We start from the raw sequence: 18,692 nt of genomic DNA on the forward strand, positions 1-18,692 counted from the left end.
TAAACTAGGCTGCATCACACACTGCAATGGATATTACAACCCTGAGCCTCAGCCTGTTCAACTTTCTTGTTTGCTGTTTAACCATTGGCTGTGCTGTGTAGGGCTACGATGGGAGTAAAATCTTCTTCAGATTTTTTACATTTATTAGGCCTAGTCCAAAAAATGCAATATCTTGCGCGCGCACTACCCTATAGCCTATGTTCTGTTCAGTTTGAGAAAGAGAGTGTTAAGTGAGAAGGAGGACCGGAGGTCAACTTTGATAGCTTTCTACTACTATAATTGATTTTCTTGCCCATGTCGGCCTATTTATCCGAGTTATTTACCTCACAATAAGCCAGATTCGAGTAACTTACATTGTGGTGCTGAAACTCAAAGCAATCAATCGGAAATGGACAGCTCATGGTGATGAAAGTAGGCGAATTCGAGTAGGCATAATTCATTTCAACAGTCTTCATTTGAATCCGACTTTGCTAACAACAAGGGCTTTGTGTTGGAGCCTATTTCTTCCTATTGAAGAAATAAGAGGTAGGTCTACCTGTTTGACAGAGGAAATTAAGCTACAGGCTGCTATATCCATAGATTTGTCGGTCAATTGCTGTGTCAGTGAATGGCTAAGTTAAAACCAAGACTTGAAATGAGAGGGTATGCCATAGGCCTACCTTTTTATTAAAGAAAATGGCAAAAAGCACAGGCTTGTTAGCTTTAGACTTGGAAGAAAATGAAACGGATCCTAATATATTAAGTGATCTATAACGGAGCATAGGTCCTTTTGATGCTTTATACTACAAACAAGATGTAAAATACCCGGGAAAGACGTGACTCCGATACACATGGGGATATCATTGTTTCATTAACATTCAGAGGCTGAGCTACAACCTATAGCCGAGGAAACAAAAAAATGACTTTGCTTGAAGTATTCTAATTCCATCACTATCAGTTGATTTAAGCCATTCACTTTCTGTGCAATAGACGATGATTAAACACAGACAGCTTTTAGGGAAACACTTGCGACCTCTCGTTGGGTAGAAGAGTAGCCAGCAGTTAAAGCCTACATTTTTTTGCATTGGTAGGTCTACTCTGTTTGGGGTGGAAAGGTAGGCCAAACGTTTGAAAGTACCATGCTCAGATTCCTAATGAATGCAAGCATGGGCAGTTTTGTTGCGATCAAGAAACGCTGATTTGGCATTGGAGAAAAATGATAAGATGAACACAGAGGCTTATCTCTCTTTCCATTCTTATAGGGAACCCAAACTGGCTGCGCACGTGCGCCATCGTGCATACATTTATTTTGTCCCCCCACACCAAACGCGATCACGACACGCAGGTTAAAATATCAAAACAAACTCTGAACCAATTATATTAATTTGGGGACGGGTTGAAATGCAGTAAACATTTATGGCAATTTAGCTAGTTAGCTTGCACTTGCTAGCTAATTTGTCCTATTTAGCTAGCTAGCTTGCTGTTGCTAGCTGATTTGTCCTGGGATATAAACATTGAGTTGTTATTTTACCTGAAATGCCCAAGGTCCTGTACTCCGCCAATTAATCTACACATAAAACAGTCAACCGAATTGTTTCTAGTCATCTCTCTTCCTTCCAGGCTTTTTCTTCTCTTGACTTTATATTGCGATTGGCAACTTTCATAAATTAGGTGCATTTCAAAAATTATGTTTGACCAAATACAATGCTATTTGTCTGTAAACAAATTAACAACAGACTTTCAACATGCTTATAGAGAAGGGCACTCGACATGTACTGCACTGACACACATGACCGATGATTGGTTGAAAGAAATTGATAACTGTTGTTGAGAACTTAAGTGCTATGGCTTTTCAACCTCTGCCATATCATGGATTCAGAGCTATCTATCTAACATAACTCAAAGGGTTTTCTTTAATGGAAGCGTCTAATGTCGAACATGTAATGTGTGGTGTACCGCAGGGCAGCTTTCTAGGTCCTCTACTCTTCTCTATTTTTACCAATGACCTGCCACAGGCATTAAACAAAGCATGTGTGTCCATGTATGCTGATGATTCAACCATATATGCATCAGCAACCACAGCTAATGAAGTCACTGAAACCATTAACAATGCGTTGCAGTCTGTTTTGGAATGGGTGGCCACTAATAAACTGGTCCTGAATATCTCTGAAACTAAAAGCATTGTATTTGGTACAAATAATTCCTTAAGTGCTAGACCTCAGCTGAATCTGGTAATGAATGGTGTGGCGTTTGAACAAGTTGAGGAGACTATATAACCTGGCGTTACATTAGATTGTAAACTGTCATGGTCAGAACATATAGATTCAATGCTTGCAAAGATGGGATAATAAAGAGATGATCTGCTTTTTTGACACCACTCCAAAAAGCAAGTTCTGCATGCTCTAGTTTTGTCTAGTCTTGATTATTGTCCAGTCGTGTGGTCCAGTGCTGCAAGGAAAGACCTAGTTAAGCTGCAGCTGGCCCAGAACAGAGCGTCACGTCTTGCTCTTCATTGTAATCAGAGGGCTGATATAAATACTATGCATGCCAATCTCTCTTGGCTAAGAGTTGAGGAGAGATTGACTGCGTCACTTCTTCTTTTTATAAGAAACATGAATGTATTGAAAATCCCAAATTGTTTGCATAGTCAACTTACACACAGCTCTGACACACACTTATCCCACCAGACATGCCACCAGGGGTCTTTTTAGATCCCCAAATCCAGAACGCATTCAAGAAAACGTACAGTATTATATAGAGCCTTTATTGCGTGGAACTTCCTTCCATCTCAAATAAACAGCAACACCTCGTGGCACAACACCTCTCCCCTATTTGACCTGGATAGTTTGTGTATGCATTGATATGTAGGCTACGTGTGCCTTTAAAAAAAATGTATGTAGCTCTGTCCTTGAGCTGTTCTTGTCTGTATTATGTCGTTCTGTATAATGTTTCATGTTTTGTGTGGACCCCAGGAAGAGTAGCTACTGCTTTTGCAACAGCTAATGGGGATCCTAATAAAATACCAAATACCAAAACTGCGTGTCCTGATCGCAGTTGGTGTGGATGGAAAAAATTATAGCACCCGCCCGGTCTAGTCAGCATGTAAGGCTCTGGTCTGTCCAAGAAGTGATGGTAAATGGTAGACATGTTCTCTGCTATCCACTTTGTTTTAATTATTATTTGGGGTGTAGTGGAGGGTCACTTTTTAAGCGTTCAGGGACGGTTTAGGTAAAATATGTTTTGCTGAACAGAGGGCTGTCAATTTTCATTTTAGAGATCAAATTCTCCATGTAACCCTTATTATAAATAACGTTCACTCCCTTATTGTAGCTAGCTAACATTAGATAATTGTAACACTAACTAGCTAACGTTATTTGTTGCAGAGGAAGGCCACCAATAACACCTTCTGGATCTTCACTGGCCGCCAATACACAGTTGAGATCCTTTGAAAGGGACTCTTCATGAACATTGGCCAAAGAGCGCTAGGTAGGTAGCTAACTAGCTGTTATTATGGGGTGACATTATTTGATTGAAATGACTGACATACCACCCTTGTTAAATGCATTTCTGAACTTCTTGCATTTCATGCCGTTGTCTTTATTTCTATTTTATATATGGCAGAGTCCACTTTGGTATGGATGGCTCTATGCGAATTAACCCCACTGAGCAAAATCAGAAAGGGATCATCCCCCCCTGTGCTGGAGATCCACCTCACCAATGACATAGTCTGCGTCTTTGACTCCACTGTGGAAATCACCTATGGGGATATACTGGGCTAATTCACACTGGGCTGGAACAAAGCCTGCAATCTCAGCAGCCTTCGAGGATTGCAGTTGCTTATCCCTGCCACAAAGCACTACTCTTTTGTTCTTGGCATGAACCCATATAGTTCCAGGTATGCCTTTTGATTGCAATCATTCTAACATGCAATTTTGTCCTTTACCACACACAAACACACACTTTTGATCGCAGACTGACGGAGGACTGTGAACAGATAGTTAAAGCTATGGAGATGCTGGATGTCTTCTCTATGTTCAGCTTCTCCCACGCGAAGGAGATGGTGAGGAGGCAGAGCTGTAGGTGCTGTACTCCTAGACCAGGCCATCCTACCAGGAGTGGGTTACGTCATTAAGAACAAAACCCTGTTTTACCCCGGTCTTCACCCTTCTATTAAGGTGGGTAAGGCTGATACACCATCATTTTAGACAAACACATTATGAGCAGGCTCAAGTCATATTTTGGATTGACTCTAGGCTGTTTAGAAATGGGCTTTGGATTAATTTATTCATCACTGTTGTGACTGAGTAGTGTACTGTAGATTCAGAACAATGATGCATTGTTATAGTTTTGCTAAATGGTTCAGATTTCATAATGCTAATTAAAATGGAACCAAATCAATGGCATGCGTATAACTGTCCACATTTTGATTGCCATCTTGTAGGTCAAGCAACTCATGGAAAACAAGGTCCACCATTTTGTGAAAATGACATAAGATTTCACTCTTCTATTTTACAAGGTAGGCTACACATATCAATACAATGGAAGCAATATCCTATATGCTAAATTGCCACTTAATTTGACAGACACTGTACAGTAGTTTAAAGATCGTGTATTATCAGCCAAAGTGAAAACAGGTTTTTAAAAAACAGAAATACCTTATTTACATAAGTATTCAGAACCTTTGCTATGAGACTCAGAATTGAGCTCAGGTGCAATCTGTTTCCATTGATCATCCGTGAGAAGTTTATACAACTTGATTGGAGTCCACCTGTGGTAAATTCAATTGATTAGACTTAATTTGGAAAGGCACTCACCTGTCTATATAAGGTCCCACAGTTGACAGAGCATGTCAGAGCAAAAACCAAGTCATGAGGTCAAAGGAATTGTCTGTAGAGTTCAGAGGCAGGATTGTGTCGAGACACAGATCTGGGGAAGGCTACCAAAACATTTATGCAGCATTTAAAGTTCCCAAGAACACAGTGGCCTCCATCATTCTTAAATGGAAGGAGTTTGGAACCACCAAAACTCTTCCTAGACCTGGCTGCCCGGCCAAACTGAACAATCGGAGAAGGGCCTTGGTCAGGGAGGTGGCCAAGAACGTGATGTCACTCTGACAGAGCTCTAGAGTTCCTCTGTGGAGATGGGAGAACATTCCAGAAGGACAACCATCTCTGCAGCACTCCACCAATCAAGATTGAACTCTTTGGCCTGAATGCCAAGTGTCATCTCTGGAGGAAACCTGGCAACATCCCCACGGTAGAAGCATGGTGGTGGCAGCATCATGCTGTGGGGATGTTTTTCAGCGGAAGGGACTGGGAGACTAGTTAGGATTGAGGCAAAGATCCTTTATAAATCCTTTATGAGAACCTGGTCCAGAGTGCTCAGGACCTCAGGCTGGGGCGAAGGTTCACCTTTCAACAGGACAATTACCCTAAGCACACAGCCAAGACAACGCATGAGTGGCTTCAGGACGAGTCTCTGAATGTCTTTGAGTGGCCCAGCTAGAGCCAGGACTTGAACCCCTGAACAATCATCTATGGAAAGACCTGAAAATAGCTGCACAGCAATGCTCCCCATCCAACCTGACAGCGCTTGAGAGGATCTGCAGAGAAGAATTGGAGAAACTCCCTAAACTTTTACTTTCACTTTACTACATTCCCTGATACCCAAAAGTTTGACAGGAAAATAGTCCAATTAACAAACTTATCAAGAGAACATCCCTGGTCATCCTTACTGCCTCTAATCTGGCAGACTCACTAATCACAAATGCTTCGTTTGCAAATTATGTCTGAGTGTTGGAGTGTGCCCCTGGCTATCTCTCAATAGAAAAAAAATCTTAATACACTGCTCAAAAAAATAAAGGGAACACTTAAACAACACAATGTACCTCCAAGTCAATCACACTTCTGTGAAATCAAACTGTCCACTTAGGAAGCAACACTGATTGACAATAAATTTCACATGCTGTTGTGCAAATGGAATAGACAAAAGGTGGAAATTATAGGCAATTAGCAAGACACCCCCAAAAAAGGAGTGATTCTGCAGGTGGTGACCACAGACCACTTCTCAGTTTCTATGCTTCCTGGCTGATGTTTTGGTCACTTTTGAATGCTGGCGGTGCTCTCACTCTAGTGGTAGCATGAGACGGAGTCTACAATCCACACAAGTGGCTCAGGTAGTGCAGCTCATCCAGGATGGCACATCAATGCGAGCTGTGGCAAGAAGGTTTGCTATGTCTGTCAGAGTAGTGTCCAGAGCATGTAGGCGCTACCAGGAGACAGGCCAGTACATCAGGAGACGTGGTGGAGGCCGTAGGAGGGCAACAACCCAGCAGCAGGACCGCTACCTCCGCCTTTGTGCAAGGAGGTGCACTGCCAGAGCCCTGCAAAATGACCTCCAGCAGGCCACAAATGTGCATGTGTCAGCATATGGTCTCACAAGGGGTCTGAGGATCTCATCTCGGTACCTATTGGCAGTCAGGCTACCTCTGGCGAGCACATGGAGGGCTGTGCGGCCCCACAAAGAAATGCCACCCCACACCATGACTGACCCGTCACCAAACCGGTCATGCTGGAGGATGTTGCAGGCAGCAGAACGTTCTCCACGGCGTCTCCGGACTCTGTCACGTCTGTCACATGTGCTCATGTGCTCAGTGTGAACCTGCTTTCATCTGTGAAGAGCACAGGGCGCCAGTGGCGAATTTGCCAATCTTGGTGTTCTCTGGCAAATGCCAAACGTCCTGCACGGTGTTGGGCTGAAAGCACAACCCCCACCTGTGGACGTCGGGCCCTCATACCACCCTCATGGAGTCTGTTTCTGACCGTTTGAGGAGACACATGCACATTTGTGGCCTGTGCATATATTGAAGCAACATCTCAAGACATCAGTTAGGAAGTTAAAGCTTGGTCGCAAATGGGTCTTCCAAATGGACAATGACCCCAAGCATACTTCCAAAGTTGTGGCAAAATGGCTTAAGGACAACAAAGTCAAGGTATTGGAGTGGCCATCACAAAGCCCTGACCTCAATCCTGTAGAAAATTTGTGGGCAGAACTGAAAAAGCGTGTGTGAGCAAGGAGGCCCACAAACCTGATTCAGTTACACCAGCTCTGTCAGGAGGAATGGGCCAAAATTCACAAAACATATTGTGGGAAGGTTGTGGAAGGCTTCCCGAACATTTGATCCAAGTTAAACAATTTAAAGGCAATGCTACCAAATACTAATTGAGTGTATGTAAACTTCTGACCCACTGGGAATGTGATGAAAGAAATAGAAGTTGAAATAAAGAATTCTCTGCTGTTATTCTGACATTTCACATTCTTAAAATATCCGTCCTCATGATGCCACCTATTTTGTGAAGTGCCAGTGCCTCCTGCAGCAAAGCACCCCCAAAACATGATGCTGCCACCCCCGTGCTTTACGGTGTGTGTGTGGCATGGTGTTCTTCGGCTTGCAAGCATCCCCCTTTTTCCTCCAAACATCCCTAGGAGACAGACCGTGTCTCCTTCCTGAGCGGTATTACGGCTGCGTGGTCCCATGGTGTTTATACTTGTGTACTATTGTTTGTACAGATGAACGTGGTACCTTCAGGCATTTGGAAATTGCCTCCAAGGATGAACCAGACTTGTGGAGGTTTACACATTTCTTTCTGAGGTTTGGGCTGATTTCTTTTGATTTTCCCATGATGTCAAGCAAAGAGGCACTGAGTTTGAAGGTAGGCCTTGAAATACATCCACAGGTACACCTCCAATTGACTCAAATGAGGTCAATTACTCTATCAGAAGCTTCTAAAGCCATGATATAATTTTCTGGAATTTTCCAAGCTGTTTAAAGGCACAGTCAACTTAGTGTATGTAAACTTCTGACCCACTGAAATTGTGATACAGTGAATTATAAGTCAAATAATCTGTCTGTAAACAATTGTTGGAAAAATTACTTGTGTCATGCACAAAGTAGATTTGCAAAAACCATAGTTTGTTAACAAGAAATTTGTGGAGTGGTTGAAAAACGAGTTTTAATGACTCCAACCTAAGTGTATGTAAACTTCTGACTTCAAATTTAGATACTGTGGTCACCTCGACAATAACCTCGAGAGAGGACAGACCAGAACAACAGTTTAGTTTAGGGCATTTGTAATTCAGGAAATCCACACAGTTGACCCCCCCCCCCCAAATTGTCTTATACTCCTGTACCATCTTGCCAATCTCACTGAGGCGTTACAGGTCAGGGAGTCAGAGGGCTAATACGTAGGGAGAAATACCGACCATCCAGCAGACCCAATCTGGTGAGATTTGTTATTGAAGCAGGACAAAAACTTGAAATGGGGAAAACTACAATTAATTTGAAGTAACTGTCATCCATTACCAAAGTCTATTTTTCCCTTTTACTTACAGGCATGTGAATAAAATCTATTTGAATATTTACTAAAGGGCCCCAGGGGACAGGTAATTCCCTCTTTGGACACATGACTCACATCGTGATTCATGCATCCTAAAAAAAAGAACAACACTGCCTGTTAAATCAAAAAATGAACTAATTATAATAAATCAAATTGAATTATCTCTTGATAACTGTATAAGGAAATAATTGTATCCCTTAAGGTAATGGTAAAATAGACTAGAGACAGCTCTCTCTCTCTCTCTCTCTCTCTCTCTCTCTCTCTCTCTCTGTCCTTCTCGTTGGCCGAATCACACATAGGACTTTGATAAATTCTAAACTTCTTCACATAGGACTATTGTAAAATTATAAACTTAATTATTTGTTTTTACATAGCCCATTAACTATGTCTGATGTCTTCCAAGTAAACGTGATCAGGCCTCACCAGGAAGTCAGAACAGAGGTCAGAGGTCAGTCAGCCCTATTAAAAGTGAGTGTTTCCTGTACTTCAGACATTAACCACTAGCACATATTTCATTAACAGGTGGGTTGTGTGTGGGTGCTGGCATGTGTGTGGCAAAAATAGTAGGGTTAACACAAACAAAATGGTCAGGACTTGCTTAATTTGGGAGGTCTCTATCCAGCTGTAACTGGGTGCTTTTAACCGCTCTCCCAAGCCACCTGCCCCAGGAAGCCCTTCAGAGGAAGAGATACAGAATCATTGATAAACATTTTTTTTTAACTTGGTACTTGCAATTCCAGCAGTCCTGGAAGAAAGGAAATAGACATGTACTTATTTTTCACTATGCTACATTTTAATCAGTCCTAAAAATTCTTAATCTGTTTTTGAGTGTTCTGCCTCTTGGGCAGGAAGTCTTAATAAATCCATGTGTATACAGAATTATACTTCAGACACATTTATACTCCAGACATATCAGATGATACGGTGTCCCGTAAAGCTGAATTGGGCACCTTCTAAAGTAAACAACTCTCTTCTAATCTTAATCTTTTTGACCTGTTTCATTGATATACAATTCTGTACAAACTGTCCCTAATTACCCCTCTGTGTCTCTTACAGAGACAGTTTGTTTGAGTTCAGTGTGTACTGGCGGCTATCTATTGTTCCACAGGTAGGATATCTCTAACCCAAACAACAGATTACTTAAACACGAGAGTAGTGGACCAGGCCTTGAAGAGTGAGCAGCCTCTAATTTAAAATCAGTCCCAATGCTAAATCCCTCTGTTTTACTCCTTCAAGTTAGCAATCCAATAATTCAATATTTTACTATCTAAAAGCCAATTACCATTCTTTGTTACTTTCACTCATCTCCATAATCTATTTCCTTCAACTTAGGACTCCTTTCTTCCCAGTACGAATACCTAATCACTAATACTTAAACACACAGATAACTCTCAAACCACATTTAGCTTTTTTCAACTATTGCAAGGGTTAAAACAAAACAAACATGATACATTTCTCCATATTGGAAGGCATTGATTTCCATTTTAGTATACCTTCAAAAATGACTATATTGTTATTACCAATCTTTGTTGGCTATTCACTTTCTGCTTCAATATTTCTTAAATGTCTATTAGTTTAAGATTCATATGTAATGCTCTGGAGAGATCAATGTGTATTAACTGGGTTGGCACTGTCTCAGTCCCCAGTAGATGTCACACTCGGTCCATTAGAAGACTGGCACCTGAGATAGCAGGGAAACAGATGCAGTATCCATTTTGCCTTCTCACAAATTGGTTTAGAACATCATCATTTGGGATATCAACGGATACTCCATCGGGAGTACAATAAATTGTATGCATTTAATAATAGTGAACAGAACATCATGTTCAACGTTCATTAGTTCTATTTAACAGGGGGCTTATTTCAATGCAGTACCAGGGCGGAGGACATCTTCTAAGAGTTCATTAGTTATATTGGTTAGGAGTAAGTCAAGTCCTGTACAATGCTTTAAGCTTATCATACAAATGATCCATCAAGGGACCACTCTGTACGGAATACTTTTTTACTCCATTTATGTACGTCTACGTGTGGGTGTGCTAGTTGTATATTATTCTTTTTCTATTCTTACTTCAACAGATCATCACAATAACCCATTATACAAATATCATTTACAAATATTCATCTCTAGTAACGTTCATATCTCCTTACGCAATAACGTTATACATCAAACTCTACCTGTAGATCCAGCGGCGCCGTTGAACAGACCCCTAGATAACGTTACAGATCGAAAAAATCAGCTCACAGAACTGGTTGGCGCGTTCACTCACCTCTTTCACACGTGAGCTAGTCCCTGGCAGCTCTCCTTCACTCCATACTTAAAAGCTCAATTTCAATCCTCTAATTATCCACATTTCAATCAATAATTATATTATCCAATTTCCTATGAGCTTAACACCCACATTTCAATCAATCAGCTTCACACTGGGGCTAGTCCCCTGTTCAGTTAATTTGTCAAGCACACAATACTCTCATCCACATTCACTTAGTACTATTCCCAAACCCACTCAGTAATCTCCCTTATTACTCGTCGTTACGTCTTAAGCATACATGTGTCTTTTGCGGTTCCTCTATAGTCTCAATAGTTACCATAGTCTCTACAGTATCTAAACTCTCTACAGTGTCTGTAGTCTATGTAGTCCATAGTCTCTACAGCATCTAAACTCTCTACAGTATCTATACTCTCTACATTATCTAGAGTCTGGTGTCTCTATTATGTAGTCGTAAATGCCATAGTCTCTGTAGACTCCGTAGTCTTATGCCGTAGTCTTATGCTCCCATCCAATACATACAGAATAGCATCTAGTGCACCTTATGCTATTCTCAGTGGTTCCCCGACCACATAGACACTTCTCACCAATGCCTAAAAATAACACCTCATGCTATTACCTGCCATGTTTATCTCACTGCGTCAGGGTATTTAAGCCTACACATACTGTAGATGCATGGAAGATAATTTGGCCGATGAACAGTGTGAACCTCAACACCCCCTCTAACCGGCTGAAAATGGCCAAAGTGGCGCTCAGTATGGGCCTTCACCACTTCTACCGTGAGACCCGAGTCCGAGCCAGCAACCTGTACGCAGCAGTTGAAGCAGTTGCTTTTTCTCTCAGGAGTGCGACATGGATGCATGTGGAGTGAGCGTGGAGAGAGATCCAGTCCAGACTTCTCTCATGCTGCTGGTGTGCTGGTAGGAAAATGGACAAAGACATAATGACTGTAAAGGATAGTGGGGGCACAAGTGATGAGTGATGACCACAAGCGATGAGAAAAGTGAGGGTCTTAAATGAAAGTGATAGAACCAACTTGAAGCACAAAGGACTGTCATTCTAAATTTGGGTTGGATAATAGTATATCAATAGTTATAATTATTTGGAAAGGCGAGGCTTCTAGAGATAGAGCTGTGCCCTAAAAAAGGAGGAGAGACACTAGATTGTAGCTTGGGCTAACCTTGCAACCATCTCATTCCCTAGCAAGGTTGGTGTGAAACTGTTATAACATGTGTTTTTTCTTTCTCTTCCCTGTGAAACATTATTAACCTGCTGTAAGGCGATCTGTGCCTCTCTGGCTGATCATCTTTCAGCGGTTATCTTGTTTTCTACTCCTCCAGAGAACGGTGATACTGTTAGACGCCGACTCTGGATGAGCCCCCATATCCCCCTTTAGATACAGACGATGAGTAATGATTGTAGGTTGTTTTCTTGGTCATCTAAACCCTTGGCCTGTTTACATCACGTGGAACACTGAGCTGATGAGCCAGCACCAACCTTTTGAAGGTCTTAGCAGAATTGTTAAACAACTGGGTTTTCTATTTTGACTGGTTGATGTCCCAGGGACAGTTAGTGAAAAACATAGGTCAATGAAACCCGATTAAACAGCCATCACTAGCATAGAGAGGCTGCTGCCAACATACAGATTCAAATCACTGGCCACTTTAATAAATTGAATTAATAAAGGTATCACTAGTCACTTTAAATAATGCCACATTAATGATGTTTACATATCCTACATTACTCATCTCATATGTATACTTTATTTTATACCACCACCCTATTGCATGTTGCCTATGCCGCAAGGGCCATCGTGCATCCATATATATATATATACATATTCTTATTCTATCCCCTTACATTTGTGTGTATCAGGTAGTCGTTGTGAATTTGTTAGATTACTTGTTAGATATTACTGCACTTTTGGAACTAGAAGCACAAGCATTCGCATTAACATCTGCTAACAATGTGTATGTGACCAATAACATTTGATTTGATTTGGGGATTGTAGTAAGAAATATGGAAACAATGGTTAAAATTGAGAGATTTATTGACTCCTGAATCTACAGATCCGTTGTGTATGTGTGTGCATTTTTGATACTCACTCCCATTACTAAAGTGTAACCTTTATTATGATAATAGCATTACCATACTAATTTGATTGTACATCCCAGAATGAAGGGTTTGAAATTATGAAGTGTCTGGGTTTTTTCTGTGTTAATTTACTTTAATAGAGTATAAAATATTTTGATATAGAAGCTAAAATCTAAATGCTTACATTAAAATGTAATGATTATTATCACACAAGTGATAAGAGGATCGAATATAATGGGAATTTTAATGTTTGTGCTTTTCTTATTACTAATTTCTGTCTGCTACTCATGTGCTGTTCTAAGAACCAATGTATGTGTTCATGCAAGTGGCTGACTACAAATCCTCACTATCAGTAGCTGCAATTTGGCAGTACGCCAAGACCATGTTTTGAGAACAAAAGAAAGATATCTCAGTTTAGGTAGAAGAAGCCTTGTGAGGTGTTGGTCTGTCACGTGTTATGAAACAGTATTGGTCGGTCACATGAATGAAACAAAAGGTTAATGATTAATTAATTATGCTAAATAAGGCAAATATTCTAGAGGCGAGAGAAACGCACACCTATTTAGGCGAAGTGCTGGCTAGCGGAGTGGAACACTTAAAAAAAATAAAGGAGAGCCGCACACTAGGAACTCAGATGCAAAAATATTTACGTCCAATGTTTCGACAGACAAGCTGTCTTCATCAGGGTATAAACAATAATGCAAATATAACTTGTCTGTGTATAGCTGTGTATAAGTGTCGTGATGTTGCTATCATTAATGTGATGACATGCTATTTATCGAATAATTAACTGTTTATTATTACGTGATTAAATGAATCATGTAACAATTAACTCAGTAACCTGGGGCACCACGGGAAAAGTTTGTTTAATGAGTTACCGTTTCCCAAATTAACTCAAAGAATATATCAGAATCTCTATCACAGCAGTCAATCATTTCTTCATATCAGTCTCATTCTGAACGTCGCAAGGGCTTTTAAATCTGCACAAACCCCGGGTCTCACTAATCATACCATACCACACAAATTGAGTTGATTATTTATTTACTAACAAGCTAAATGTTAACATAAGATACACACACACACACACAGTCTAGGATATTGATTGGAACTTAATACAATGACAACAGATCCCTTGCAGACCAACACAATATGACACGTGTTACACAAGACGGAGATTTAAAGAGAGCGAGAGAGAGAGAGAGATAGAGAGAAAAGCAACATATACATTTGTAAACTATGCTAAGTTTAGCCCTAACACCTTGTCCCGAACTGCCGCTCTTATTTACGTGTTGAAGGTCTCAGTTGGGTATCTTTGTCTGGTCGTTCTCCGTTATCGGGTGTAAGTCACTGATTGTTCACAAGATATCACAATGTCCTTTCTCTTAGCTGTCTGTTTCCTTGCTCTCATTCTGTGAGAGCGGTCTTCTGAGGAGGCTTATAAGCCATGTCGACACTTCCAGCTTGGGAATGAAAGCTGTGTAGACAACCGGTGACTTGAAAATAATTACCGGGTGGTCCTGCTTGAATTCACCTTCTTAGATACAGTACTCAACCATAGCATTGATTGTTAAGAGGTACCTTTTTCCTCTTCAACCTCGTGTTGCATTTCGGGGTTGTGACAACTCGTGGACCTCGGCTGCAGCTCGTGGTCCTCTAGTCCAGTATGTTAATTCTTAACTCACATGCTTTAAACCCTCGGGTCAAAAGGGGGCGTTTCCGTCTTTATGACAAGCTCTCTGGGTTCCCTAGGGCGTAGCTCGTTGTGAGGCAAGGTATTCGAATTTACTACGATCTCGTTTAGACAACTAAAATCACCGTTCATTGTCACAAAAACATTCTCTTTAATCTGGATATTTTCTACACAATGTAAAGAATGTAAACATCATATACACATTATGAAAACTCTTCAAGTTCCAATGTTTTCATTACAACGTCCTCATTTAACTAATTTAACAGAAAATCGACATTCATTTTCATATTCCATCTATCATTGTTGCCACCATTTTGGCTGATGAAATACAGTATAATGTCCCAAAGTAAATTTTTTGCATGTTACAGTTCTGAGGTAAACTCTCCAAAAGGCCCACACAGACATTCCAATCACCAACAGTAAAGGAAAAAGGATTTGTCCTCCCCTCCAAATCCCCCCTTCTCCCCTCTATGTGGGAGAGAGAGAGAGCCCTGTATAGTTGATCCACGGTAACCTGATCCTCACAGGCCAGTCATGACAGTCCCCCTCTGGTGAGTTCAACTTGGAAGGATCCTGCATTTTGCAACCCACCATAAGAATGATCATTGGATGTCCTGGTTTGTGGATCATCGTAGCAGTCCCCCCCTGGTGGTTTAACCTGGTAGGATTTCTGCAATCTGCAGACCACCACCAGAATGGACAGGGGATGTCCGACTGTAGCTCAGTGTTCCGGCCCGTCATCCAGTTGTAACCAGCTAGTGGATCTAGGCAGTAACTTAGGCAGACGTTAATAACACTCATTCAATACATCATTACATTTCTAACCCAAATGAGCAGCATTGTGGCACTAACTTCTGGTTGTATGGGGAACTTGTTTATGGCTCTACATACATGAACAAAAGATAGAAAATATAGCTACCACACCTAATCATCTAATTTGGACTATGTTCTAACTGACTAAATCATGGCATTGTCTCTATTGTCAGATCTAGGGCGATCCTACTTGAAGGTGGGTAGTTAAGGCACTTGGAAAAATGGTACCCTGAATGACAAAGCTTACATTGGGGACATTACGGTGCTGACCTAGCAAATTTGGGAGAGGAGGCTGGTGATGCTGTGGATGGACCCCTGATGGGGTTTCAGGATCTATTGGCAGCTTTCCGAAAGTCGGGATCGTTTCCGTCCTATGGGTGATCCTAATATAAGACCTCATTAGGTCTTCCATTGCGCCAAGGGAAATAAGACCAAGGATCATGGTACCAGTCAGGATACTGTCCAGCACCGTCCAAGAGCGGGTGACAGACCAATCTTTTGGCTTGTAGTCAGTCGGGTCAACTAAAAGTGCCTCATCCAGTACGCTAAGATTAACAGTCATTGGTCCCTCGTACTAGATTTGGCTTTGAATGACTCGTGGTAACTCAAGGGAATGCTTAGCAAAAGCGTCAAGCATTTCAATATCTGTGTCTATCCTGTTGTCGGGAAGTTGGTATAGACCGAGGTCGTCTATGTGGATAATCACCCACTCTATGTTAAGGCACCAAACAGTCTGGTTGGGGAGGTTCAGTTGGGTGGTTGAGTCAGGACATTCGTAAGTCATAGTGGCGGATGCAAACGGGGTGTTAACCAACCATTGATTCCCAACAACCTCCACTTGTGTGGTGGTGACCCCATCCCTTGCTGTTAGTTTGGCTCTACAGTGTTCTTCGCTGGTGATAGGCTTAAGACCACAAAGATGCTCAGTGTTATCCCTGACGAATGGTTTGCTAAGACAGAGGTAGTGGAGGTCTTTGGTTAGAGTACACGTTAACAGGGGTGAGATAGAAATCTGGATTATTTTCCTGATAAACTACGACTGGGGGTGTGGCAATTTTCACATGGGTGCTGTCACGACAAAACTCTACATTTAGAACCATTTTCAATCTATAGATATTCTCCAGTTCAACAACCAGCAGCGTCAGTAAAAATCCCACTTCATTGCGGCCAATATCAACGTGTATTGGGATTGCCAACCCCAGACTATAGGCCAAATATGACTGTAGTGGCCTTATCGAGGTTGTGGTAGCTGAGGTCAATTATGTCGGGAACCATTGAGAGGGGCACTAGATATGAGGGGATTCTATTCATGGCCAAGTGGTCCATAGAAGAGCTAACTTCACCAAGATAATCCTCCATCTGTTGGGTTGGTTTTGACCAGGGTGTCCAGAGTGTCAGGATCGGCTGTAGGAACTCCATCCTACGATACACATAATTCGAGATATTGTTTGATATTTTCAGTTATTTGCTTTTGTAAATGAAAAATATTTTGACACAACAACTTGTCTGATTTTCTTATTTTGACCAGCACAGCACAAGATAATATCAACAGTGACAACAAACACATATCTTGTAGCTGGGAAGTTAACACATACTGAAAGGAAATAAGGAAAAAAGGAAATGTCCTAGACAGGTTAAGAAAATATATTAGGGGCAATGCATTGATCTCCTTGAAGGGATCAGCTGAGGATACTTAAGAATGTTCTTAGTACTTCTGACTTGCTAGGTTTCTGTCTATTCGGTGTTGGCTTGCACCCCTTCTATTTCCATGGGGGTAGTGTACTTGGTTCCTGTGGACCACTTTAACGTGGTGTTTTGTCAACCCTTGCTGATTCTGATTTGATAAGCTACAGGTGACAGTTTCACCACAATCTCGTGTGGCCCCGTCCAGTGGGGCAGGAACTTTGTTGTGACGGCCGCTGGTTTGGTGTATATGTAGTACCACACCTTATCCCCGACCTCGAACACCTGGTGTGAGGCCTTTTTGTCGTAATGGGTCTTGTCACCTTCTGCACTTCTTTCCAACTTTCCTTGAGCGTAAGCAAAGGTAGTCTGGAGGTGGGTTCGCAAGTCCGTCACATATTGATGAGCCGTGTAGGCGGTGGCTGCAGCGACACGTCCCGGTTGGTACAGGAGATGGTGGAAGTGTCATTTGCCGGCCCGTCATCATCTCGAATGGTGTTATCCCAGTAGACCTGTTGCTTGTGGGTCTGATGCCATCAGTACCAGTGGGAGTTTGAGGTCCCAATCTTTGTGGTTGGCTGCCACATATTTCCACAGGATTCTGATGATTGTCTGGTGGCTCCTTCCTACCCTGTCGGAGCTCCTAGGGTGATGCGCGATGTTGAGTTTATCTTTGACTCTCAGGAGCCGCCACAGTTCGGTCATTACAGCTGCTTGAAAAGTGGGTTCCTCTGTCACTGTCCACAGGTTTCTCCTGGCAGGCCGAAACGTCTGAAAATGTGGTTGAGCAAAAGAACGTCTGTGGTGTCCGGCGTGACACTGGTTGTGGGCAGGCACTCCACCCACTTTGTGAATGTGCAAGTCATTGTGAGGAGATACTTGTTGCCTCTGGCCGACCTGGCAACTGGGCCAGTCGATCTGGATCGAGCTCCAGGGGTAAGGGTGCAAGGGTGCTCTGTGAATTGGCTTGGAGGGTATTGTGCCATGTCTTGTTCCATGTGAGGCCAGTGGGCCACCTGTCACAATGTTTCACATGTAGCCTTGACCCCCCCTATGGCCTCCACATGACTCTCTGGTGGGCATAGTTAAGTGCTAAACTGGAGAGAACCTTCACAATGCATGTGCCTGATGGTCTATTTTGGAGAGCGTCTGTCGCAATTTCTGCAGTTTTTTTTTGCTTGTGGCATCGATATCTAACATTCTCAGCCCTTCGGAATAGTTAGGATTTGCATCGCTGCTGAGGTCAGCGATCAATCTTCCACGGGTGAGGGTTCACTTATTAGCGGGGGAATGGGTGGCAACCCATCTTATAGCTTGCTCATTATTATGTTTAGCAGTTGTTTCAATTTATGTAAAGTTTGGGTTTTGAGTTGGATGATGCAAACACAATTTAAATCAGTTTATAGACATCCATGAATCATCAATACTGGATCAGTCATGTGGGAGTTGGCTATTAATGCACTTGCAAATTTAATTGATTCATCAATTTTTATGATAAATCAAACCTGTATAGGCTATTTGGGAATTCAACTTTAATTAACCTGAAATTGTTGCTGTATCCAGGGCCCGCTCAATCAGGAAACAAGCCCACAGGCTTGGACTATAGACTCAGATACAAATGTTGCGACTCACAAAGTAAACATCGCAATAGCCAATTCCACTCAAACTCCGATGATTCAATCTGTTTTAACCATGAACACAAATGACACATTACGCCGGTGCGAACATTCACTCCACTTTGTGGGGAATATGACCACAAGACGCAACTCA

The 18,692-nt window shown here is 41.9% G+C and overlaps 1 long non-coding RNA gene across 2 annotated transcripts in view; it reads left to right on the plus strand.

Moving 5' to 3' along the window:
• LOC129827966 (uncharacterized) overlaps positions 1–18,692 on the plus strand; it is a 53,480-nt gene that overhangs the window by 2,273 nt on the left and 32,515 nt on the right. For both annotated transcript variants that reach the window (XR_008755233.1, XR_008755232.1), the window contains exons 2-5: positions 3,363–3,465; positions 3,601–3,874; positions 4,018–4,154; positions 4,421–4,495. This is a non-coding gene — a long non-coding RNA (uncharacterized LOC129827966). The remainder of the gene's footprint in view (positions 1–3,362; positions 3,466–3,600; positions 3,875–4,017; positions 4,155–4,420; positions 4,496–18,692) is intronic.

The sequence above is a fragment of the Salvelinus fontinalis genome, chromosome 29 (assembly GCF_029448725.1).
Source record: "Salvelinus fontinalis isolate EN_2023a chromosome 29, ASM2944872v1, whole genome shotgun sequence".
In the NCBI taxonomy this organism is placed as follows: domain Eukaryota; kingdom Metazoa; phylum Chordata; class Actinopteri; order Salmoniformes; family Salmonidae; genus Salvelinus; species Salvelinus fontinalis.